We start from the raw sequence: 27,977 nt of genomic DNA, 5'->3' as shown, positions 1-27,977 counted from the left end.
AGGTTACAAAGTGAGTTTTAATGATGATAAGACAAGAAGAAGGACTCGTGAAACTCTGTGGCTTCAGCTCTCCATAAAATATCAAGAAATAGATTTGTTTTTTTTAATGATACAATTCAACCAGGAAATTTTCCTCACCAAAGTGTAGGGTATACAAAATTCTAACAATTCTCATGGCAAAGTATTATGAAAATAAAAGTAGAGAGATACCAGTTTTAAATACTGAACTTCGCTTTCTTAATTTGCATCCTCTTTGCATTTATATAACTCAATTCTTACCAGACAAATTTGCACTCATTTAGATTTTGCTTTTAAGTTTTCTTAATCCTTTCATTTATCTGTTTTCTGTATTCGTAAATATATGGGCAGCTATTCTGGAGATGATAGTCTATTTGGGTTTAGATCTAATTTCTGCCCTTCTCCACTCTCCACGCTTTTTGCTCTGAGCTTAGTAGGCATTAAATAAATGTTGCTGACTAATTAAAAGCAAAAAAGAGATCTGATTTGGGATATTAAAAAAAAAAAAAAACACAACTCAAGCATATATTATTGTGAGCTTCCCAAATATGATTAGTGGCAATATTAGTGTAATTTACGTAAAGAGAGATCATGGCTTTTTGAACTAAACAGAAAAATCCAGGGGTGTGGTATGTATGGGGTCGGGGTTGGGGGGAGTCAAAAGCAACACATACAACACTTCAGAGATGTGACTGTAATATTACCAAGACTTGATCACCGTTCTTAGTCTGATCATAGTTGAGATTTAAAAAAAAATCTCAGTTATTTGGTGAGGTTATAAAAATAGCTAATGAAGCTAACGTATGAAATATGACCCAGATTTTAAAGAGCATGGTCCCCATCAATGCTCATTTTGAAAACAACATTCTTTTATATATAAAATCCCTCAAAGTACAGAAAAGTTGCTTGCCGAATCCTGCTCCCACATACGAAAAGTCAAGACGTGATATTCAAAATCACCTGTGAAATTCTAACATACATATTAGGAAAAGCAGACAAGGTGTAAGCCCTTTCATATTGCCTTATGATAGTAAGGGAAGATCAAAAAGAAACACAGTTGTTAACTTCTGCAATTGTTCGTCATCAAAGATCTTGGCTAGTTGAAAAGTTACCGAGAATATAAAATTAAACCTTATTAACCCATTTTTCTATCATATGAAAAGTTCTATTAACTACACTGTAAAAGCTTCCTTGCTCATACACAGGTTAAGAACTAGAGGCTGTTCCAAAGTCATTTTGTCTCTAAATCCTAAATGACAGTACACAATCGCCCATCCACACCATCTCTTAGTGGCAGGTAGAGATGATTTGCATATTCTGGCAAAGAGCTTTATCCACATTTGCAAAACTTTGAGAGTTTGTGAGTAAAGGAACTTATACACATTTTCCAATAATACACGTTACTAACAATAACCTTGAGGTATAGTAAAAGTCCCTTTTGAGTCATCAAATATTGAATGCTTTCAATTATTTTAGTATCAAATATATCTTATTCTATTTGGTTCTTTAATTCTTTCCCCATAATCCATAAGACACACAATATGCACCTGACAACATATTTATGAACAAATTAAAATTCTATTCAGCATCAAAAAAAAAAAAAAAACTACTAGAAATTTTAGCTTTGAATGGACAGAAATGGAATGAAACCTTTTGGAAGTTGTCAAGGCTGTGATGCTATCTCACAATTGTTTTCTAAAGGGCTCATTGCTGTGCTAATTGCCTTTATCAGAAATCTGTAAAGTATGTGTGTATGTATTGCGAATTCATCCCTCTTAAGGAATATTGGCACTTTGAAGAAAGGTTTACTTGGACAGGAACTTACTTGCCCTATACTCACAGGTGTATACTCACAGGTGTGTTTGTATGTGAAGAGGCCTCTGTGAGGAACTGGACATTTCACATGATGGAATTAGCAATGTGAAAGTATCAAGGGAGCCAGTTTCTTCTGCAAGGATTTTACTGTTTGAGCTTTGACTAAACTTCTTTGGCTGTTAGTTTTACATTCTGTAAAAAGGCAAATACAAAAAGTTGTTCTTGAATACCTTAAAGAGTCACTAAGATGTGAACGTTACTTGAAATACAAATCTTTAGTAATGACAGTAATTTCCTTTATTAATCATGCTCTTATGGGAAATTTTCCATTTTAGATGCTAACTAAATTTCACCGAGACTGCACATCAGAAACGTAAGGATTCTTTTTCATGCCTGGATCAGCCAAAATGACTATTTTACGAACTCACTTGAAAATCTCTGAAAGTAGGCACAGCTGATTGCAGATAAGGGAACGAGGCTCTGAAGTGATACTGCCATTGGAGGCAAGCCCAAATGAGCTTTTGCATAAGTTGTAACATTAGGAAGAATCATGTAGTTTACACTGACTTTCAGCAAACCTAATACAGCGATTGTGCTACCCAACAGTTTTGAAACCACAGTGAAAACTAAGTACTCATGGAACCTGGACCAGGAGCCCAAGGCAGAGGCAAGAGGAAAATGAGAGGAGCAGATATCTAAGTTACAGAACTTGTTAACTTGCAAGCATCGGGGAGAAAGCCCACCTCAGATAGTCAGTTCACCCTGACTCATAATTCCTCCCTCTTTCTTACCCCACTGGACACTCAAGTCCACTCAGCAGTACCCACCACCCAGCTACATTCCAGACCTCACTTCCACCTCTCGCCACACTTCCTGCAGAATAGGTGCCCCTTTAATCCTCTTTGCCTTAGCCATCTGGAGCCTCTTTGCCTTTACAAGACATCAAATCACTCCACCTTCATCCAACCCCTCAACACCCCATTTGGAACTGTCATCACTAAATGAAGGGGGAAAGTTCATTCCATACTTGAGTTTTCCACAAGGAGGGACCTTCCATGAAGAAACATTCCTATCGTCGGTCTATGCCCCACTCAACCTCCTGACAAGGAGCAATGACTTAACCTGGTGACTTTGAGGAAAGAAACAAGGCAGGTACGGTTCAGTCCCTTTCCGAGCTCCATTCAGAATCTGCTGCCTGCAAATCATGTTTTTCTCTACTTCTTCAGACTCAAAATTGTTTAGGGGAAGGGGGAAGGGTGTGGAAGACAGCTTCACTTCAGGAGGAGCCTGCAGGTGACAAGTGCTGACCACTATCAAAGGGCCATCTGTCTATTCAGAGGTAAAACAGTAGTGATTTCCTCGGACCTAAAGGTAATGGCAGTCATCCAAGGTACTTTTACCTGTCATAAGGCTGACATTTTAGTCTCCAGCTATCTGATTCCTCTATTTCTCAATGGCTGCTGAACATGGGTAGAAAGGAGGCTACTATTTATTGTATTCCCTGAAATCACACAATTAATACTCAATTAGCCTTGTTCCCTTGTTTTTCATCCAACGTTTCGGCTAACCTTTAACTCACAGTCACCTACAATGTCTCCTCCCTCCCTTCTTCCCTTCCTCCCTCCCTCCCTCCCTTCCTTCCTTCCTTCCTTTCATTTTATTTTATTTTGGTAGCTGTCTGGGATTGTGCAGATTCTTGAGAAGGGCAAGAAATAGTGCAGACCTCATCATTAGATTTCAAGTGGGCCTCAGTGCTACACCGCAACCTTCTCATGGATCTCTTTATAAAACATCCCCCAAAGGGTCCATCTAAATGTCCTTAGCCTCACATACTCACATGCCCTCTTTCCACGCATAACTTCCCTCCCTACTTTGGAGAAGAGTAAGGCTCTATTAGCATAAATGTTCTCCCCTAGTCAGTCACTTCTCATCAACCTATCTTTGTTTCCATAGATGTACTTGTCTCTCTCTGCAGGAACAGAGGAAAAAAACACCCAATCTCCTTGCTAAGCAAATCCTTCCCATTGTGTTCTGATTCCAGCCCCTACTGCCTCCTCTAGAACCCAGTTCCCTCATTCCCTCCCTTCTCCACACTCATTAGTATCTTCCATAGCTCCCACTCCATGGGTGCATTTCCAAGGGAATACAGGTCTCACTTTTACTTGGGGGCAGAGGATTGTGGGCACTTAGCCTTAGTCCTCCTCTTCTCTTAAGCTAGCTTTTTCCTTTTTCACAGTAAACTTCTTGAAAAGATGGGTAAACTGAAGCTTAGAAATGAGAGCTAAACTACAAGGAGCTCCAATGCTTGTTGGAGTAACGTAAGAACCAGAATCTAAGTTTTCCAAATGTTTCTGGAGCATATGGACTTGAATGCTGCATCTTCAAAACCTTCCAAATGGCTGAGTTAAAACCTCACCATGATAGAGGAGGGCATAAAATGTTGAGTCTCTACCACATCCACAGCTCTGTTTAAGGTGAGAGCCTCAAAAAGTTGTTGGTTTGTTTTTTAAATAAATCCACTACCACATCTTTGTAAACAGGTAATTCTGAGTTTGGCCCACAACTAACTGGATCAGAGATTGAACCAAAACCAGCTCCATGAGATGTGCTGGAGGAAGACGTGTTTCCCAATTTGTACTGGACAGGAACCAGCTAAAATAATGGATCCCACTGCTTTGAGTGCAAGGCATACAGAGATAGAACAGCGGGTAGCAGAAATAGAACGGGGCAAAAGCAAGAGATATACAGAATGGTATGGAGAAGCCCTAAGGCAGGAGAGGGCATTATAGAGTGAACATCACGGTGTCCAGAAGAAGACTAAACAGAATCATCGACAGGAGCATCAGTAGGAAACGGAAAGAAAAACTGAGTGAAGCTAAGTGCTAGGAATGGAGACCCACTGGTTAAGGAAACATGGGGTGTTTACTTGGAGGGGATGACAAAATCAGCTACTGTTGTGTCCTCAGTGATCTTCCAAGTTTCCATGGGGCTTGGTTGTCTGGCTGCTGACATGGTTTTTGGACTTCTTTCCTTCTCTTTGTATCCTATCCACAAATCCCCACCATCTAATGTCATCTGAGGTAGCTTTAAGCACATCTGGGATTCCTGCAACCGAAAAGGACCTAAGGACAACAAACCTGAGAAATAATTTCTTTATTTTAAAAGAACTTAGGCAAACAGGATTCTGACCTATACTGGTAATTATGGTTTTAAAAATAACTAAAGCCTTTTAACAATGAAAAAGAAACAGGAAGGACGGGGGAAAGGGAGTTTATTTTGTGTCTCTGCTTGTCACACATTATTCGTGATTTGGGAAATATCTGCGAGCAGGCTCTCCTGCAATCTATAAACTGCACAAGAGCTCTCTTCTCTTCCATACCCACATTTTCAGACTTTAACCCCTATTAATTACCTCCAGTACGAAGCAGCAGGAAGATGTGGAAAGAGACAGGATGGTTTGGAGCGTAGAACTGACTCTCTGGACACTCATATAATAGAACTGGTAGACAAAGTTAAATCATATTTTTTTCAAGCCTGATTATGCAAAACTCTTGTTTCTTAACAAAGAATAGATTCATGGTAGTTTTGAGCACATGGCACCATTTGCATTTTTAATTCTGATAGATATTTTCATTGCATTAAGTAACTTCTTCTAGGCGAATGAAGAATGAGGCTGTCTTAAGTAAACAAAATTGTCACAAGAATACCCTACTCTTCTTCCATGGTGAGTGCCACCTGCATCCAAGCCACAGAGCCATGGAAAATAACCTCCCCAACATTTACTCTCCTGGCCACAAGAGTCTGTTTAGAGAAGTGTCTAGATTGTTCCGAAAAACACATCCTTGAACAACTAAGTGGAAGGTCAGGTCTATAACAGGGGCTAATATGAGGATTCTAACATTTGGGATGGTGGCCGAAACTGACTTTTGATAAACCTGGAAATTCCAAGCTATTCCAATTCCAGACATTTAATTACGGATTCACACAAAAACAAAGATACCATGCAAGGAAGCTCATCTTAATATGGCTTATAATAAAGAAGAGCTGAAGCCCATCCTGAATGCCTATCGGTGCAGAAGAGGTACACGATGCTGCATTCAAACTATGGAGCACTGAATGGGTGTTAAAAACAATACGGCACATCCCTGTTTATTGACATGAAAAGGTCTGGAGGAAAAGAACAAATTAGAGACAAGAGATAATATCATTCTACTTATGTTTAAAATAAATGCTACCTATACAGCCATAGCCATGTACTGAATATATTAATGTATTGGTAAAAAACTGGGAAGATGTACAAACGGACTATAGTGATTACTTCATGAAAAAGAGGACGGAGTTGGTGTGGGTAGAGAAGAAATAAATAGAGTGGTTAGTGAGGGATGACTTTGAAGTGCTATTCTACATACTTCTGATTGTTGGGATAGTGTCATGAGAGTTTATCCACATACTCCATTCATACATATGTTTCAATAAAGTTAAGGACAAAGATGCCTCCAATGTACTGCACACATATTTGACTGATGGGCCAGGTCAGAAAAGTGGAGGAATCACTGGATTCAAAATCAAAATCAAGGGACTTCCCTGGAGGTCCAGTGGTTTAGACTCCTCGCTTTCAATGCAGGGCATAAGTTCCATCCCTGGTCAGGGAACTGAGATCCCACATGCTGCGCAGCCAAAAAAAAAAAAAGAAGAATCAAAATCAAAATCAACAGGACCACTTTAGAAGTAGGCGTTTGGGGCAATTCATTCAACCTGTGTGTATTAAGGGGACAGTAGTTTCTGGCCAGGCAAACTCACAGACTTGATGTCAGGGTAGGATGAGAAATGAACACAAGGCCACCCTATAAGCTGCTAAGCGCTCTATAAATCTCAACTACTACTAGTAGTGTTTGCGTTATTTGACCTCTCCAATTTCCCCAGAGAGAAATTGACAAGTTTGTGATAATAGATAATTTATTTTAAACTCCTCTGTTTGAGCCACATCGTTTTATCTCCTCTGTCTCCTCTCACTAAGGTCTGAAATGAAAACAAACATCAAATGAGGCCATAGGATTCTATTTTATCTGTCACATACTGCTGTCATTAAACACACTTGAGATGAGTGGGTTTAGTGCATATAAAACTGCTTCTTTCCCAAGCTCAACAAACACGAAGTGGGGAGAAAAGGAAGTTTGCACTTGAATCGCGCTTAGAAGCGCTACACTTCAAGGAGATCCATCTGGCAGGCTGACACAGTAATCAGTTCTTTTAATTGTCAGGTCAGGCAGATTACAGATACAGGCTGTCAATTCTTTCATTGCAGTTTTATTTTGCTATTGGTAGCTCATTTTTTAAAAAAAATTCTCCCAGTGATTCAACATAAGAAAAACCACCTACTTTCTCTCCTTCCTAGGATTTTAGGCAGGCAGCAATTCAGTGCAACAAGCATTTCCTACCGAGTACCAACTATGCTGGAACCATGCTTGGTGCTGGATATTCAAGAAAGAATATATACAAAATTCTGTCCCACGAGAAGTCACTACCAACAGGGGAGATAAACTCTTACAATCCCAAATGACAATCATATGGCTCAAAGATGCTGGTATACCTGATTTTCTCCATTGTTGTAAAGGAGTTACTTCTCAGATGTACACAACTACTTAATCTTGACAGTTTATCCGCTTGCTGAAGTAAAAAGAGCAACAGTCAGGAGACCCTTAAAAGAGGTGTGTATGTGCATATGCGTGTGTGTACGTGTGAGCATGCCTGCAGTACACACTGTGGAGATGCCCCAAACTCACGCCAAACTGCCCTTTCTCACAACCTTATCTCTAGCTGCTCACCTCCACGCATATAGATCCTCAGTGACGCCTCATTCTCAATAGAACCTGCACTTTCAAACTGTCCTATCATTACTCATAATCTCCTCTTTTGGATGTCTCCCTCCTCCAAACTTCCATTATACCTTAATTATATTTCTCATAGAATGCACTCAATACATAGCTGTAAAGCCTCCTAATGTTACATGCAACAAGCATTTCCCTGCAAAATGCAAACGATGACAGATAGTATTCCAGTAAGTTACAAAGGAGAAAAACTTGCTGAAGAATTTACCAGTCATTAGAGTTGAAAAGAACCTTAGAAAAGATTTAGTTCAATGCTTTATAAAAGATAAATGAGATGTTCAGATAAGTGAAATGATTTTTCCGAAGTCAAATAATTAGTGGAAGAGGAGGGTTTGGAATCTGCTCTTGTGACCTTTAGCCCAGTGCTCTTTCTACACCATACTGTTTGTTCCCTTACATTTTTGAGTAATGACAGGGACGTGTACTGACAAGCACAGTGGATTATTAACCATGGGATGGCATTCCATTAAAGAGAGGGGAGAAAAATCAAGGGTGCTTATTAAAATAAGTGTGCTTTCTTTTACCGTGACTGCCTCTCGAGTCTCGAGTTAATACTCAAGGCGAGGTGCATTCAGCTACCGAGTGCACCGCTCTTGCCCATCACAACGAAGAAATGTGCTTTACTGAGAATTCTGCAGAAGCCAAGGTAACAGTGAATTTCTTGAGCTTAACAAGGAATTTAAATTTAGGAATGTATTGGAAAAGGAGGGAAATGTAGATCCTATAAGCTTCAGAAAATGTTTGAAAGTTTCGATTTATACTCATGTTAGAAAAGACAGATTTGCGTAGGGTCTAATAAGCACACAGACACCCTAACTCAGGTTGGGGGTCACGTTTACATTCAGAACAAAGGCCGGGACATTGGTCTGGGAGAAGAAGGATGCTGCCTGAAATCTAGGTTACGCAGCACTTACTATAGGACTCCTGGGCAAATCATTTTGTCTCTCAGCCTGTTTCCTCATGTCTAAAACGTGGATAAGAATCCCCATCTCCAAGAGTTATCGTGACACCTCAATCCTAAAGAATAAATAAAAATACTTTGTGAACTCTAAGATATCAGAGGAAAGCACTGCATTATCATTATCAGGAAGGAAGACCAGCCCTTGAAGGGCCTGTAGATTAGCCAGGCTGAGAAATGTTACCTAGTGCCTATTTCAGGGCTAACAGTGGGAACATAGAAACTTTGAATCCTAAGAAAGGAAGGGAACACAGGAGGGGATGGCCCTCGATACTTCAATATCTAATAAACAAAAGCATAAATAATCTATGCAGTTCTCGGGAGACCTTAAGGGGTAGGACTGTCATTTAAATATGTAGAAGGAAATGGGTTGGCATAGGTCAAACACTAGGTGAATCTGAGAGTTACGATTGGAGTCCAGGTCTGGTGGACCCCACACTACATTATGGAGACTGAAACAACAGAAGCCTAAGAAACACACAAGGAAACTGACATCACAGTGCTGAAAAGATCTGCTGGGGAGTGATCTGAGGCCTCACTAAATTATATGGGATCCTGAGCGGTGGTTGCCTGCCATTTTTCCTAACTTATCAGAGCAGTGGAAGACCCCTTGGGGATAGAGTAGCGGAGAGAAAAAGCAGGTGAAGCAACAGAGACCACGGGCCATCTAGAGGAGGGGAGGCAAACCTGCACATACTATGGGTCATGGGATGGACCCATGCATGAATAGAATGCTTTCTATGCATTCTTTCTCATAATTCTAGCCACGTCAAAAAGTAAATGTAACCAACCATTCCTCTCTTACCGATGAGGAAATTAGGATCTAGGGAACTTCAACACCTTCCAGCACTCACAGAGCTGCTGAGTGGTAGAAGAGAATCCAGGTCCAGGATTATCAGAGTGAGACCAGGAGCTCTTTGTGCTTTGCCAGATGGACGGCTCCAGCCCTGTCCCAGCCCAGCAGGCAGAAGTGCCTGAGATGCTGGAAGGAGGAGGTCAGGAGAGCTGCTGTGTAGACAGCTGGCATTCAAAGGAGAAAGTGGTTTGGGGAACAGTGTTACATTCACATTTTCTGAAGTGAGTTTATGCGAGGTAAGTGTTTTTATTTTCTCTGATGGGAAACTGGGCAATTCTGGGTACCTTTTTCAAAGGAAAAATATTTCTCTTTGTGGCACTGCTGTGGTTAAAGAATAATAAAATATGCAAAACTATAAATATAACTGGTATGAGTCAGGAGCCAGAATGACTTGGACAAAGAGGCTAGCAGGAAGCTTTGTTTTCCAGTTTTGAGCGAAATAGTTGATTCTGTGAACATAGAGATTCAAGAATGAAAACAACACATGATGATTGGTTTTCCTTACTAGAGACAGTACTACATATGGCAGCTCAGGCTTCCTATAAGTGGAGCTCTTATTATACCATCATCCTTAACTCACAAAAATCAAATTGTATTACTCCCTTATAATGTTCTTTCTCGCTTGGTGCATATTTCACTTATCATTTTACACTCTAATGAGATACTGAATAGGTTACATTACATATACATCTGATAGAATATTTAGGACTCAATTTTCACCATCACTGAACAGCTTTATGCAATTCATATATTCAAAAATGTGTGAATAATCAAGTACTTGTGATCATGACGGTGGGCCAATTAAGAGCCGAAGGTTGGGTCATATGTCATCAGAATGAATTACTCCTCAATCGCAACCTAGAATTCCAGGTGGAGGAAGTGCTGGAAATTAACTACTTCCGCTCCCTCATGTGACATCTGGAGAGACTAAGGCCCAGAAGGGGCAGGGACATGTTAGGGTCACACGGCTAGACAGGAGCCCAGGCAGAGCGGTGCACTGGAACACAGATATTTTGTTTCCTTATGTCTGTGGAGATCTGTGTCTCCCACTGGAGACAAGAAGTCAAGCTCTTTGTTGTAACGGTAACTCTTCTTTTTCCTGTGAGTTCAGAATAGGACAAAGGCATCTCTGCTCTGAGAAAAGCAGAGTCCTATGCCCATCACTAGACAGAAAGTTAATCAAATGTAATCCGTGTGGCCCACTATCCTTTAGATCATCACATTCATTTGTGACCTTTGGGGAACCTGTAGTTTTATTTTACTTGTATTTAGAACTGTGACCTTTGGGGAACCTGTAGTTTTATTTTGCTTGTATTTAGAACTGTAAGTGGGAGGTAAAAATGGCAAAAACAACTATGGCCTCGCAGTCCTGGAAACTCTATTCGCTGAGTTGTTTTAAAAAGTGTTGAAGCAGCCGCATAGCACAGGGAGATCAGCTCGGTGCTTTGGGCCCACCTAGAGGGGTGGGATAGGGAGGGTGGGAGGGAGACGCAAGAGGGAAGAGATATGGGGATATGTGTATATGTATAGCTGATTCACTTTGTTATAAAGCAGAAACTAACACACCATTGTAAAGCAATTATACTCCAATAAAGATGTTAAAAAAAAAAAGTGTTGAAGGTTTAATTCCCACCCCCCGACCCTTTGTCTTCATTGGTTCAGCAAACATCCACTGAGAGACTAACCCATACCAAGTATTTTTGTTAATTTTACTGATTGTTTTATTCCATTTACGGGTCATTTACTATGTGACAGATACTGTGCTAAGTGTTTATCTCATTCAGTCCTCCCAATAACCCTATGAGGTGGATAATACCATTTCCTCCCTTTAAAAAGAAGCACATCGCGATGAAGAGTGGCCCCCGCTTGCCGCAACTAGAGAAAAGCACTCACACAGAAACGAAGACCCAACACAGTCAAAAATAAACTAAAAAAATAAAAAAAAAAGAAGCACAGACGAAGGTAAAATAAGTTGTACACACTTAAACAACCAGTAAATATGGAACGAGGATTGGACTCCAGGCAATGTAATTCCAGAGTCCTTGTATTTAACGATAATTTAGTGTGGGTTCCACCTGGACAAAGGAAATGTAAAACAAGTGTGAGCCAACAGCTCAGAAGAATGAGGAGAACTGCCTGTGTCAAGGTAGCACCCATCAAAGATTTAAATCCAGTGGCCCATTTTTAGACCTCATGGCATTTGATCCAACAGTGCAGATAACTTGCTCACTCACTCACCCCTGAAGCACCTTTGCCACTACATTTTTGGATGGCTCTGTCTCTTGCTTCTCCTCCCACCTCAACACCCCTGTTCATGACATCTCTAATGGTTCCTCTGTGTCTCCAAGAGACCTCAAAGTCGTGGCCTCACAGCTTAATCCATCATCTTAGATAATGTCACTCAGTGCCAAGATTTTAAATTCATATCTCCTGACTCCTAAATCTATATCAAGTCAACACTTTGCCCTTGAACCCCAGACTCAAATATATAATTGTCTACCCAACCACTACTTGGAAGGCTAACAGCTCAAATTTAACATATCGGAAAGCAAATTCCTGATCACCTTTTCTTCTCAAAACAAAACAAACCACAAAACTAATGATCTTGTGTCCTCCTGACATCTCTCTATATCGCATGTCCATCCTTCTCATTGCTCAGGCTTAAAACCTAGCGGTCATTCTTGACTCTTCCTTTGCTCCTATATTCTACATCTAATCTGTCCACTAAACTGGTTGATGATACCATCAAAATATATCCAGAACCCCACTACTTCTTAGCACCTGCTCCATAGCTACCAACCAACTACCATTTCTAGCCCACATTCAATTCTCCACAAAGCTGCCAGAGTCATCTTTAATGTAAGTCTGATCACATGACTCCAAATGGTCCCCATCTCGCTCAGAGTAAAAGTCATTAGAACAGCCTACAAGGCCCTGTGTAACGGTCCCTGTCACCTCCCTGCCCTTATCTTTTCTCACTCTCCTTAAGATCACTCAGCTCCAGCTTCCCTTGACAACTTTACTCTTTCTCACACAAGCCAGGTGCCAGCCAGGCCCCTTCCCAGTGCTTCCACATGGGCACTTTCCTCTGTCTGGAACACGTTTCCCTCTGTCCTAAATACCTGCGTGGCACACTCCCTCACCTACTTGCCTTCTCTAAGCTTCTCTAACTGCCTTATGTAAAACAACCACAATTATCCCACTCCATCCAAGGCACTCTCTCTCCCCTTTTTGTCTTGCCTTACTTTTCTCTACAGCACTTAACTCCATTGGACTTAAATGTTTATTCGTTTATCTGCTTATGATGCCTCTCCCTAGGGGAAAAGTAACTGTTTGAGGAAATACACTTTGTTTTATGCATAGCTGCACCCTCAGCCTCTAGAAGAGACTTGTCACCCAACAAGTGTTCAATACATATTTGAAATGATCCTGAATACATGGCTCCTCTTGTTACTCTTATAGGGGTTCTAGAAATAAGACTCACCTTGAAGAATCCAATCGCGTAAAAAGTAAGGCAGCAGTGTAAGCACTTCTAAAAGTGGCTTGTTGATTTAGAATCAAAGTAACATATCATATGTCACCATAGATTTGGACTGTGAGTCAGAGACTATTAAACTTGGGAGGCAGCTGTGCTGGACCAGAAAGAAAGTAACTGGGAGTCAGGTGATGATGGCTCCAGCCTTGGCAGTGCCACTGACCTACTGCATGACCTCAGACAAGCAGCTTCAGCCCTGTGGGCTCTCCTCGTTCATCCAAATAAAGAACAATTCACCTCAAATCTCGAACGTTTTGTAGTTTGGTATGAAATTCAACTACTACTTGTTCAACAGATACCCCTTCTGAGTTCGTGTAGAGAAGATCAGTTCACTGTTGTCAACTCTACTTGCAAGTTAGGAAAGAAGTCACATTTGAAATTGCATGCCTTCTCTGAAAAAATACATAATTAACATCTAAAGTGGAAGACAGAAGCTTCTTCCACTCCATGCACCAGAGTGGATGTTAGACATTATCAACTACAGCATAGAAGGAACAAGTAGTCAGGATGCTAAACTCTTCCGGATACACACACCTACACACACGTATGCACACACACTCATGCACATGAAATTCACACATGGGAAAACAACTTGCAGTTTTCCTTCAAATATGCTCATTTCCCATTCTTGATATGCAGTCTCACATAAGCATAAAATGCGTTTTCTCATAAGTTATAGAGATGACCTTTAAAAATACAACTCTCTCTTTATTCCCTAGCCTGCAATCTCATGAAGATCAAAGCCAGTTTGCTCTTCTGCATCAACATTTCTGCGATCAGATATAATGTGGGCACCCTGATTCTATCTGTGTTAAGGCATCATCTCACAAGTGAATCGCTTGCTAGACGATCAGGCATTGGACACGGCTCTGACACCATGTCCTTTGAGGTTGATTCCCCCTTGGTAGTATCACAAGCCAACATCCTGTTTAGCTGCTTTCCTCTGCAAGACAACAGGGCAATTGGAACTGACTGAACAATAAATCTCAATTTCCCTGTTGCATCAGGAGAATCTTTCAATTTACTAGGCTCCTTCTATTCAGCAATTCCTCCTCAGGATTACGAATCATTCCTGAAAGAGTATACAAGTTAACTGCCCACTTTTACATTAAAGGCAGAGGGGAGCAGTGCCAATTCTTTCATTAGACTTCCTAGATCTGTACCTTGGGGACCCAAGAGAAAGCTGGGGGTTGCTCCTGGGTTGGATATATGAAGAGGCCATCCACCTCCTCACTCAGGCTCTGTCAGCTCCAGGAAGCACGAGTTCTACTGTTCCGAGGAACAGGCATCTCTTTGTCCACCTAAGCACCCCTTGCTGCTACCAAGTTCCATTTTCCAAAATCTGAGACACCTTTGCCCGATGAAAGCCATCCTGAACTTCTCACCCAAAAAGTCAGAGACCATGAATGGCATTCCTTCAGGCTCCAGAAAAACTAAGTAGGGAGAGAGGGTAGAAAAGAACATGGTACAAAGGAATGGGGAACGTAATACTATGCACAGGACACGAAATATGTCCCAGGATACTAAGTTCAAAAATAGACAATTTTCCCATAGAAATAAATGCAAAGGATTGTTGGGTACCACTGAACTTCTTACTTCAATAGCTCAACTTCATTATAGATTAAATATCCTTGTTCTAAAAAGAATTGACTAGCTCCCTGTTGCCATCAGGTTACTTTAGAACTCTACATAAAGCACAAAACACGCTTCATGATCTGGCTACTTCAGCTCTTCTCATTTATATCCTCACTCTCTATACATTATTAACTGTGTAATTATTTACATTCCCATGAAAAGACTATGGTTGACAGAATCATGGTTCCCCTGTAGATATCCACACTCTGATTTCCTGGAACCTGTGAAAGCATTACTTTGTTTGGCAAAAGAGACTTTGCAGGTGTGATTAAGATGAAAGATTCTGAAATGAAGAGATTATCCTGGATTATCCAGCTAGCCCTAATCTAATCACATGACTTCTTAAAAGCAGGGAACCTTTCTGAGCTGTGGTCAGAGGGAGACATAGCTATAGAAGAATGGTCAAAGAGGTGCAATGTTGCTGGCTTTGAAAGGAACTAGAATTTCCTTTTGAGAAAAACAGGCCACAAGCCAAGAAATACAGTGTCCTCTACAAGATGGAAAAGGCAAGGAAAGTGATTCTCCCCTACAACCTCCAGAAAAGAATGCAGTTCTGCCAACACTTTCCTTTTAGCCAACGAGAGCTGTACTGGACCACTGAACTACAGACCTATAAGATAACAGAGAACTGTGTTGTTTTAAGTCACCAAGTTCATGATATTTTGTTACAGCAATAATAGAAAACTAATACATATACCAAGCTCATGTCCTCTTTCTGGCCTTTGCCCATAATGTTTCCTGAGCAGGTAATGGTGCTTACAGCATCCTCTACTTACTTCTCATAGAGTTTTCCAGATCATATTTAAATCAGAAACACATGACTATTCTCCCAACCCCAGTTCCCACTGGACTCATAATTTGAGTTTATTCAGTGCTGGGCCCCTGGGACCTAGCACAGGATGCTATAGATCTACTGTAGAACCACTGCAGTTCTATTATAAATATGTACTGAATAAATAATTCTCAGTGGGAGATTAAGATTTAATAATTCAAGGAATTACGAAACGTCAGAGATCATAGTCACAACTTAGAAGTTAGAAAGTAAAGACTCTCATTTGATAGATGAGCAAATTAAAGCTCAGGGATGGGAAGTCCCCATGGATACAATGTAATTTTCTTTCAGTGAATCAGTGAATATTCAAACTATTTGCACAAGTTTTTCCACCTGACTTGCAAGGACCTTCAAGATGGAATCACATCTTTCTAATCTGAACTTTTACCATTCCTTCCTCCTTGCATCCTACTCCAAATGAAAAGCTAAACTGCTCAGGGTTTCTTGAAATTGCTTATGCTAGAGATCTCTGCTCCTAGAGCAGCATTACAACCAGTATCACTGAATGCTCACAGTTGATCTGTTAAATAAATAAAGGCCAGGCTCAAACATGATTTTTTTCAGCGTTGATTTTTTTCAACAATCTCCCTGGCAGAAAGTGACTCTTCAACAGCCACTGCCATCCCTCTCACCCGCCAACACCCATAAGCTGTATATTCTCCATTCATCTCTTATGGACCAAAGCTCCTCCTCTCTATTCTCTGTTACTGTATATGTAATAGTTTCCCTACTAAAAGGTAAGTTTCTAAAGGGAAGGTTTCTTTTTTACAGCCTGGTGACTAACATAGTATCTGTTCCATACATATCTGTTAGTTTGACGAGAGGCCAACATGTTTTTTAAATATTTGGAAATATTAGATATTCTATAAACAGCTAGGTTTATTATTAAGTTTGATATTACTTCACTATGTAGAAACTTACACAATTCTTACTGAAAATATCCTATGATCCAGTTTCTTACTGTAGATACAACAAGCTCCCTAAGGATCATAAGGAGACACTTTGCCAAAAGATCCATGGACACCAACTAATATTTGGAGACATATTTATTATGTCTTTCATTGATATCATCTCAGTTAACACACAACCCCGTGAGTTAAGAAGCACAGCTACATTGTCTCCATTCTAGAAATAAGGGATACTCATTCATACAACTTTTCTCACCATGATCTATGTTTCTTACCACCTCTAACCAGCAGCCTTTCCGGTCAACTCTCCAGTAACCTAAAGCCTGTAAGTGCAATGGACTAGCTGATCTGTGCTTTATAAAGGTCTCAATTACCAAAATTAAATGAGTGCTTAGGGCCTAGCCACTATGGTTAATACCCCAAAACCTGGTTTGTTTGTCTTATTTTTCAAAAACTGTTGCACTGCTAGTTTTTGTTTATTTGATTTCTTATTCTGCTTTATCTTGAGTTATACTTTTAAAACTTTGCACAAATCACTATTTATAACACAGAGGATTTTTTCAATTTAAAAAGTTGTGGAGAGTGTCAAATGGGGAGAAGGAGTTCTGTCAAGATTCTGATAAAGTAAGATTGCCTTTGAATTACCTTGGTCACATTAACACCACAACAACATCCCTTTTCTTTTACCATAGAAGTGCCTTGTCAATATACTATCAATACATCATCGGAGACCTACATGAAGTTCAGGAAAGCTTCATGACCAGTGCGCAAGTGATGATGTAAATACAGTGACAGAGGTCACAAACACTACTTTCCACAAAAGTAGCAATGAAAATTTAGCACTAATGTTTTAATGCACACCAACTTGAACCTCCATGTGTTCATCAACTTCCAAGGTAGGAGTGATGAACTAAAGAAAAGACAACTTGACTGGTAAGTATAAGTCCTATTTTACTAAATCCCCTATCTTCTAAATATTCTAAATACTCTGTAAATTTAAGCCAGTGATATGTCTCAGTGTTCTCAGTTATAGTAAATTGCAACATATATGTGGCAGTGCTTTGGAAAAGATACTGCTGAATAAGCCTAAGATACTGGTTCTTGCAGGGAGTGGAGCTGTACACAAAAGCTAAAAGCTGTGTCTTGGCTCTGAATATCCCTGCAATGAGGTAATAGTGAAGCCAGTCCAAGGGTTTGCTAGAATAAACAAGAGGCCACTGATGAGATCTGACATGGCTTCCCCCACCTCCCCACCCCCAGGCAAACAACTAGGCAACAAGGTCAATCGCAGAAGATGGTGTGAGAGGTAAGGGGACAGAAATAGCCATACCACAAATGCAGATAATTTTGCGTGTTTTCCAACAGACCTCTTACGGGACCGTCGCAACAGAGCTCAATTACACTCTATGTGGTTATAAATTGAATTATTTTCCCATAATGTACCTGCCCAAAATCACCAGAAAGAGACAGAGAGAGTGATAAGGACCTAGATGTTCTGATTTCTAGTCCAGATCTATTCCTACCATAATAGGTCACCTCCCTGTCTGGAAAAGTTACTTGATATAAATCTCAATGTGCAAAGAATTCTGACTTATTTTTGAAGAGTCTTTCAAGTGGCCAAATCTTTTCTCAATACTATCTCAGAGTACCACTGTGTAGTAGATAGAAGCATGGGCTTTGGAATCAGACAGCCACCGCTGTAATTCCTGCTTACACAGTCATGGGCTGTGTGACTCTGGAAAACTGACTTAACCCCCTCTCACACCTCAGGTTCCTCCTCTGTTCAACTGGGATACTACTAGTACCACCTCTTAAGTATAAGCATGAAACAAGATGATGCACGCAAAACATTTAGCAGACTATGACTATTACGTCTTCAGACAGTAAAGATCACACCTCTAGGTAGTGCTCAGAATGTATGGGTATCTGTGTGTGCGTCTCTGTTAGATGTGTAAGGTGTGTGCATATGCATGTAAGTGTAGAGGGGGGTGTGTTGCACATGTGTACGTCTGCGTGTGACTGTGTACATAACTCTATATGCACACGTATGCTGCATAAGCGTAGGTGTGTATATGATGTGTTTGTATAAATGTGTGAGTATGGGGATATAAGTGAATGTGCATATGCTTGTGTGCATATAGGGTTGGGGAAGCTAGGAAAGGGGTGAAGGAAAAATTAAAGAACTCAGGGTCAGGTAGATGGCAAGAAGCTAGTTTACAAATAAAAATAAAGGCCTTGACAGATAACACTTTAGAAATGCATATCTTGTGTTTGTTTAAAAAAAAAAGCAGGAGGGCAATTAGATATCTCATAGCACAATAATGACACATCTTTAGATTAAGTTTCCAAATCTATCTTCCCACTCTAAGGTCTTTTCTTCTCAGAGATTGCTGGACAGGGAACGAGCATAAACAGGTGAGCCTGTGCTCAGATATTTCTTACCCACTTCAGGAAAAGGCTGTGAGGTGGTCATAAGAATATAAACTTAATTGTTAATGAAGAACCTCATTCCCCCATAAAGAAAAGGAAATGGGTGGTGGTGGAGGCCTCTGTGCTCCTCAGTCTCAGGGAAGCTGAGTTTGTATGTATCGGGTTTATCAGTCTTTTCTTCACCTCACATGCTATACTTGGAGATGATGAGATAAAGCACAATGCTGTAGCCTTCAGTGGTAAAGCCAGGCCACTGTTATAAAGCAGAATTGTCTGGTAATCCGGCTTGGAGCTACCAAAGATACATAAACTACATAAAATTATTTTTTAAAAACCACTGTTTGCAGGTCTCTGAGATACCAGTCAAGTCGACATCCTCTAATGTCTTCAGATGGTGTCCATGGCATCAGAAAAAAGGATTCGGAGAGGTAGAATTACCACAGTGAGGCCTCACCAATTTATATCTTTCTTGGATTTTTAAAAAATAATATGGAGCTTTAAAATATGAGGGGAGATAGTATATTCCAGTACTGCCATATCTTAATGTTCCAAGTCAAAAAAACAAAACAAAAATGGAATCATTAATGAGTAAAACAAAACAAAGACTTCTCTTCAACTGTCCACCAACATCCAGCTTATGTGGGAAACTGCTTTGTATTGCAACATCTCATAAATATTTTCATAAGTTCAAGGGCTCTAAACACGTTAAGTACATTCCAGAAATGAGAGTGGCACCTGTTGTTATCAAAATATTAAGCTCGTGGTTTTCTTTTCCTGCCATTCCTGTGGGAGTCTTTATTTCTTCTCAGTTAGGTCTCACCCCTAGCACCAAGCACCTGTTAATGACTATTTAGATGGACCCACAGTTTTCTGGGACATCTTAGGACCACCTGGCCCCCACACCCACCGCTTTCCAGTGGAGGCCGTTCTCTACCAACTAGCCTGTGAAAGGAGTGTGCGGCAGCATTGTGAGTGGGCACGTCAGTCCCCAGCTCAGGACTGGGTGTCCTCCTCTTTAAGACTGAGGGGCTTGATCCAGAAGACTTCCAAGGACCCTTCCCACATTGCAGTATTGGACAGAGGAGAGGTGAAATATGTAGCCTTTTACAAAGGGCTCTGCCATCAATACCATCCATGCCCCTCCTGGTGTCTACCTTGCCCTCCTTCCTGCTTTTAGATCTGAGTCAAATCTGTCCTGATTCTTGTAGGACAAGAGATACAGTGGCTGGCAATTTTTACATTCATAGCCCTTCTCCTTTTCTGCCTTTCCCCTCCCTCTTCTTCACCCCCAGGATTTCCTCACTTATTATCCCCACATTCAAGGCAGCAATATAAGGCAGGAAGTCTAATGAAATGTTTGAACCCAATGGCCCAACACATGGACAAAAAGTGAGTAAGTACTTAATTCCTACATGATGATAATTTATCCAACTCAGCAGGCCAAGCTCTCTCTATCCATGAAACATGACACTTCTGAAGTATCTACCATAGGAGGTCATGAAAGGGAGTGGGAAACACTAGGGTTGATCCTTTTGGGGTCTGAGGTAGGACAAGCTATGTATCTTCCTCAAGGAATGAAGGCCTCATGGAATATTTTCTAACAGAACCCAAGGGGACTTGGAATCCAAATCCTTCATTTTTGAATTGAAATGCTGGCACAAGAGAAGGGAAATAGCTTGTCTGCTAAAAATCCCTCAGCAAGTTAGGGGGAGAATTAAGATAAGAATTCACATGCTCTGCCCACGACACCAAACTGCCTTCATCATCTTCTGGTTCTTTTACTCTCTCATGGGCTGGGCTTTGAGCCACAGGAACTCATAGTAGGATCAGTGGGAAAATGGTGTGACTGACCCCACATGGGCAGTGAGTGACTCGTACCCCTTGTTAATCCCACCCTCAGAAGCAAAATGATCATTTGGTCTTTCCTGAGGGCTCCAAGGAAGGGCATGAAGAATTAGCACAGTGCAATGGGACTGGTTTTCACATTAGAGATGGAGATGCCTCAGGGCAGCATCTGGAGCGAGCAGGATAACACTCAGCAATGCTCGAGTCCCAACTCCATATTTTAACCAGAGCTGTTTCACTTTAGCCATCTTATATACCAACTTCCAACTCACAGTTCATGTGAACGGAGACCACACTATGGAGGACCACCGATGCGCTAGAAATGTGTTGGGACTTGGAGACAGAGGATATGGATTTAAGCAATGATTTCTCCAGTTTGCTTTTCGTGAGAATGAAGGCAAGACATTTCATATTTCTGGACCTAAATTTCATCTTATGTTAGACGGATTAACAACCTATATGGGCTAAATAATCAAAAAGACACTGTACGGTAAATGTGGTTTTTGTGCAGTGAAGCACTTCCAAATCATGACTGGTACCACAGGACACTGCTACAGACGGGCCCAGCAGCTTTATAAAGAAGGGACGTGAGAGGAGAGGCTGACCCTAGTGGCTCCAGTGACTTATGACTGGTGTGATTTTACCCCGATAGGACACATGACTTTCTAGCCCCCATCCTGACAGCGTTTAGGTCAGTCATTGGCAATGAGGTATTTGCACTGAGGACAGATAGATAGAGGGATCACAGAGAAATGTAACACTGGGTATGTTTGTTGTCTGTTGCCTGAGATTCCCGGTCCTGAGTCATCACTGTGTCTATAAGGCAGAAAGGAAGACAGAATGAGGGAATGCGTTTGCAGAAACGTTTACCTTTTAAACATTTAACATTTACCTGCCTTCTTTTCCAGGCATATGCCATGACATCTGCCCTACGCACCCTGAGTTCCAATCAGGCTGAACTATTTCCAGTTCCTTAATATAGCTACGTAAATGCCACCTCTGGAAAGCCTCCTCTGACCTCTCCAGGAGGGGACTGGAGAACCTTCCTCTATGAATCCATAAAGTTTTGTTCATTGTATTAGTCATATACCCCTGTTATCTGTTTAGGCATCTGTTTCCTACATTAGAAGTCCCTTGTGGGATGGGGAACAGTAAGAACTGTGATCCCCTTGATTTTAAACTGCAGCATCCTGTACTCAGCAGGGGCTTAACAATTGTTGTTTGAATAAAGAAGTGATACAATTTGATGAATAAATAAGTTTTAAAAACTGATACAAATTAATACATAATTAGCTGTAATTTTCTCAATTTGGGGCTAGACTTTAATAAAAATTCCAACACAGAAACCAATTCCAGTATAGGATTTAGTTTGCTGGATAGGTCACCAGGCAGAATACCAAGTAGCTGAGCTTTGGTGGGACAAGGATAGATGCCCCTCAATTTCTTTAGTTTTCCAATATTGTCCCCTGTTGTCCATTTTCTCTTCTCATCTGTCTCTTCTTACTCAGCTGCTCTCCCTGGCTTTCCCCAGACTCTCATATGCCTTTTTAAATTAAAGGAAAAATCATCATGACCACTGCAATCTCTGGATGGAACTAATGGCATGTTGTTTCTTTTCTTGGAGCCTCCTAGCATTGGTCCCTGGAGCACCTGGGGACAGGCTTAGACCCATCACTTTCAAAGGCAGTACTGCGTCTGCATGTGATCCCTCCCTGTTAATACTGCTTCTCCAACTACCCACTCTTTTTAAGGTAGATAGATGGAGACGGGGATGGAAAAGGTGTGGGTAAGAGCATGGTATGGACAAGGATCTGAGATATAGATAAAAACATAGAAGTCATCAGGTAGAGTGGTTAAAAGTATGGGCTCCAGAACTAGATCAGATTAGAATCTGAATTCTGCCACTTGTGAGCTGGTTTGACCTTAGGTAACTTACTTAACATCTTTGTGCCTTGGTTTTCTCATCTGTGAAAATGAGAATAATGATTACTTCATAGGGTTGTTGTATAAATTAAGTGAATGCTAAGAGAATTACAGAACTTACATGTCTGGCACTTAGTAAATACTCAACAATGGAAACCAATAAAATATAACATAGGCCATTATAATATGATAGGATAAACTATGACATGATACAGTACAGTACAATACAATACAACAACAGATTATATTTTCCAAAGATGGCCACAACAGTATCTCTTGCACATATGCTATTGTAGAACCGTGCCACAACCCCATCAAAAGGTGGAGTCTATGTCCCTTGCCCTTGAACCTGGGTGAGTCTTTGTGACTATCTATCTTAACCAACAGTGTACAGTGGAAGTGACACTGTATGTGACTTCTAAAACTAGGTCATAAAAATGCATGCATTTCTACCTTGTTCTCTTGGGATATTCACTCTCACAACTCAACCACCATGCTATAAGGAAGCCCAAGTAGTGTGTGGAGGTAACCACATGGGGAGAAACCATGATCCCTGATGCACAGCTCTAGCCAAGCTCCCAGCACCAACCTGCCAACCAATAGTCACATATCTTGAAAGTGAATGTTCCACCCCCAAGTCAAGCCACCCAGCCATATTTCACAGAACAGAGATAAACCATCCTCATGGAGCAGTACCAAAATTATAGATTTGTGAGCAAAATAAACAATACTACGTTTGGGGTAGTTTATCATGTACCAATAGATGACTGATGCAGATATAGAAATAGATAAAATTATCTGTATTTTTATGAACTGATATTCACCCTTTCTGGGAAAAGGGGGTGTTTGTTTTGTGCACATCATTTGTTTCAACAAAAACATAGTTTTTTCTAAAAGGCTGTTATAGGTTATAAGGAATTTTCACAAACAAGAGTCAATGTGTTCATCACACACAAATAAGTATACATGACAAATGATAGTTCCATGTTACCAACTGAGTAACCATATCTTAAGAAAGTAAATCAATCAAGGTCACACAGCTACTCAGAGGCAAATCAAAAATCATGAAACCACATCTTTTTACCCCAAATCCAGAGCTGTTTCCATTATATCATGCTGACAATCTGGACAAAGAGGTTTGACGACTTGATCCAACTATTGGCTCAGTTACAATCCCTGTGGCCTGAGCAAGGCCCTCTATGAGCCTTGGAGTCCTTGAGAAAATGAAGTGTTTAGATCAAAAGACCTCTAAAACCCCACACAGCTTGAATATTCTCAGAGAGTAGAAATCCTCCTACACCTGTTAGAGCCTTTCATTACCTCTTATTCCTTCCAGATTGGATTCTTCTCTTGATATCCTACCTGCCTCCTCTGTCCTTGACTCACACATCCACCAGATTCCACAAGCAAATTCACGTTTGTGTTAAATCCCTGTGCACAAGAAGTCTTACTTCACCCTCTCCTATGGTAGGCAGGTTTCTAAGATGGCCCCTAGTGATCCCTGCCTCCTGGTATTCACAGCCTTGCATAATCTCCTCACTCTGAATGTGGTCTGATCCCAGTCACTTACTTCTAACCAACAGAATGTGGTATATGTGATGGGATATCACTTTCACAATTAGGTTTCACATGATTACGACTTATATCTGGTGAGCAGGCTCTACCTTTTGCCTTCTCAGATTCCATGCTTTGATGTAATGAGCTGCCATGTTGGAGAGCTGCACATGACCAGGAGCTGACAGCAGTCCCCAGCCAACAGCCAGCTAGAAACTAAGGCTCTCAGTTCAACAACCCAGGAGAAACTGAACCGCTGACAACAACCAGCTGGGCTTGGAAGCAGATCATTCCCCAATCGAGCCTTCAGATGAGACTGTAGACTCTGAGGCCAATACACTTATTGCAGACGTGGGAGACACTGTGAACTGATGGTCCAACTAAGCTGTGTCCAGATTCCTGGCCCACAAAAAAAAATGTGAGAGTGTGTGCTGTTTCTAAGCTGCTAGATTTTTAAGCAATCTGTTGCACAGCAATAGAGAACTAATACTTTTTACTATGCATTAATAATAAGGGAGATCCTCTGAATATCACTGAAAGGAAAAACTCACTAAAAACATGAAAGCCTTGTCTCCACCCACACCACCCAACATCTCTATCTCAGGGGATCCAAAACAAGACACAGTCTTGTTACATTTTCAATCATACCAACAGAATCACAGCCCTAAGAAACCCAGTCAGACCCTGAAGGAAAGGGATGGTGGAGTTATACTGCATCATATGAAATGCAAACAGCAGTTAGGCCTGAGGCATGAAAAGGAAAATATACTATTAGAATAGATCCAGGTCAATGTGGACACTCTGTTTAGAGTTTCTCAAGAAGGTGATAAATATCATTTAAAAGCTGCCTTATAACTCTAATACCATAGACACTGTGAGTGGAAGGAATGAGTAAGATCTGGCCTCATTTACAAATGGGGACCTGAGCCTTAGAGGAATTGACTGACTTTACACAACTTGTTAATTGCAGAACTGGGAGCAGAATCCACTTCTGTTAGCTCAACTCAGTTCTGTTTCCAACGTAAATGCAAAAAATAAAGATTCATTTCAAGCAAAATAGCAATTCACGTATTTCATTCTTAATAAATGTGACTTGCAGGTATCTTACATAAAAGGATACTAGAAGAAAAATTCATAGTACATGCATATGTGTATGATGACATCTCACATATATGTAAGTATTCAGATGCATAAATAGCTAAATGACAATTTCTAATTGCTTAGTTTTAAAAGCAGATTAGCAGAGAAATCAATGTTGGAAGGAAATGAAAAATATCCTATGCAAAAGGTGACAGGTTTATAATGTACTACTTCCTCCCAAAATCAGTCACAAATGTCAATATTTACCCTAGATGAGTGAGAGAATGATGTGCCTATCATAAAATATATTATGTTTAACATGATATTGCATCTGAAAACTGGAATGAGTTTGAAAAATATTTGTATAGCACTTCATAATTTACAAAGCACTTTAATGCACAGTATGTCATTTACTTCTCACAAAACCATATATGGTAAGCAGAGGAGGTATTCATATCGTGGATGAAGAAAATGAGGTTCAGAGAGATAAAGCAACTAAAATTCATACTTCCTAACATGGCAGAGCTGGAATTGGAATGCTAGTTTTCTAAATCTAAATGCTTAGTCTAAGAATTAGAGATGCAAATCGTTCTCAATTAAAAACAAAAATCTTCCAGATTCTGTCAATTTACTGTGTAACCAGGGGGAAAGACTTCTGAGTTTGGGTTTCCTCCTCTAGAAAATGAAGACATTAGGCTAGTGTCCGCTACTGACACTACAGCGAGCCTTCGGAGAATACAGCTGTAGAGGTGAGACAAAGGAGGGAAAAGATGCTGCTTATAGAACATTTGACTGACAAATCAATGTTTGCTTTAAAGGGTTCTCAAAGTACAGTCCCAACAACAGCACCATCTGGGAACTTCTTAGAAATACAAACTCTTGAGAATTACGGCAGATCTACTGCAACAGAAATTCAGAGAGTGGAGGCCAGCACTCTTCTCAACAAACCTGCCAGGGCATCCAGAAGAAAGAGTAACTTGACCATAGCTGTCCACGCTTTAGTCTCTGTGCCGGTGATAAACAATGAGAATAAACTATACCAAGAGTCCAATACTAGGCTTATTAAATTGTGACAAGTTCATAATCTATGAATTATGATTTTTGTTTTTAAAGTGAACCTTATTTGGTTATCAGAGGGATTACCCTATAATCCACAGAAATAGATGTTGATGATTCATGCGTATGTCAGATGAAAGGTTATTTGCTCTAGCTTTGGCTTTAGAATCCATGCATTAGAAGCCACTAAAATAATCAAAAGAACTGGACAGAAGCTGAGGAACAGCTAGACCCACACTCTTTGGCATATTGTAAGAACGATTCCCGCTTTATGTAAGACAGATAATCTGTTCAGAGTTGTATAGTGATGACAGACCAAATTTATAAATCAATCTTTTTTTTTACATAAAAGCAACAACTTGGACAATTTTAAAATAGGCATGAGCATTTAATTCCCAATAATAAGATCTGCTACTGCAAATGGTGCTAACTATATACCAAACACTGTTTTAAGTGCTTTACACATGGTAACTCATTTATTCCTCATTACAATCCTATGAGGTGGATACTGTAACTATCTTCATTATAGAGGTGAAAAAACTGAGGTACAAAAAGCTTAAGTGACTGATCCCAGGTCACACAGAAAATGGTAGAGTTGGGATTTGAACTCAAGGCAGTCTGGTCCAAGAATCTATGATTTTAATCACTACAGTATACAGCATTTTGAATAATCTTAAATTCTAGGAGGCTGGTTCCAAATCATCCTGAACACCATGAATCTGGGTTCACATTATCTTGAAAAACATGAACTTGGCCCTTCAATTTGCAGACACTTTCCTCTGGTTGCACATAATGACTCCCAGAAACTTCAAACCAGTCGTACAGAAAAATCGTCTATAGTGAAATAATAAAAGGACAGAAAGAAAAATCAATATATACATATTTTTTCTTTTATACAGGGCAAAAGCCATACCAGCTCAAAGCTAAAAACACCATGAGAGATCATCTCATTCCTCAAGTCCAGTTTACAGATATTGAAACAGACCCAAAGAGAGGTAGTGATATCTTGGCCAGTCATGGAAATTCTGGACCTTGTAAGACATCTTAAATAATTGTTTCCAGAGGTCTAACCAAGTTGTCCAACTTGTTTTTAAGAGATGACATGTTTTTGCAAGGTTGAGGAAGTAGTCTCTTTCTGCTTCACCCTCACACTGTTTCACCTATAGTCCTTCTCAGTGTTCATCTGAGTTCTATTGATATTCGTAAAGACCATCTTCCAAGGTCATTGAAGGTTCTTGTCAGTAACAATTCTTAAAAAATCACACATCTATACTAGCTATTATAGCAAACAGCACAAAACCATTATTGAGGCTGTGTAGTTTGTCTTAGACACAGAAATAGTCAATTTGGGGGCCTGGAATAGGACCAAGGTCTGTCTTTCCTTCCAAGTTTTATATCGGGGAACAGAAAACTCCAAACCCTGTGACCAAGAATGAGAGTACCACAAAATCTTAGCATCATTCAAACCAATTCTCCCATCTGTTGCCTGAATTCTTTCCCGGCATTATTGCCAAAATTCATTTGATAATAATGATGGTGGTGAGAGCGACAGTAATAACAGTGTTATTCTGTGCTAGATAGTGTATCTACACATTATACACACACCCATTATTTCATGTGGTCCTCATGTAAACTCTGAGATGT

The 27,977-nt window shown here is 40.3% G+C and overlaps 1 protein-coding gene and 2 long non-coding RNA genes across 11 annotated transcripts in view; 2 read left to right on the top strand and 1 right to left on the bottom strand.

The window, feature by feature from the left end:
* LPP (LIM domain containing preferred translocation partner in lipoma) overlaps window positions 1–27,977 on the bottom strand; it is a 692,297-nt gene that overhangs the window by 318,715 nt on the left and 345,605 nt on the right. The window lies entirely within an intron of this gene.
* The window catches only part of LOC309660690, a 326,684-nt gene that overhangs the window by 281,711 nt on the left and 16,996 nt on the right, over window positions 1–27,977 (top strand). The gene's annotated exons all lie outside the window — the stretch shown is intronic.
* LOC309660670 lies at window positions 99–27,033 on the top strand. 2 transcript variants are annotated; one of them, XR_014263523.1, is made up of 4 exons: window positions 99–9,771; window positions 17,138–17,378; window positions 20,168–20,268; window positions 24,323–27,033. It is a non-coding gene; the product is annotated as an uncharacterized lncRNA (long non-coding RNA). The 2 variants fall into 2 exon arrangements; XR_014263524.1 differs by having other exon boundaries at window positions 99–17,378.

This window comes from Balaenoptera physalus, assembly GCF_965194825.1.
Source record: "Balaenoptera physalus genome assembly, chromosome: 4".
In the NCBI taxonomy this organism is placed as follows: Eukaryota; Metazoa; Chordata; class Mammalia; order Artiodactyla; family Balaenopteridae; genus Balaenoptera; species Balaenoptera physalus.
The sequence above is the reverse complement of the archived record's forward strand: the minus strand, read 5'-3'. Positions and strand labels throughout refer to the sequence as shown.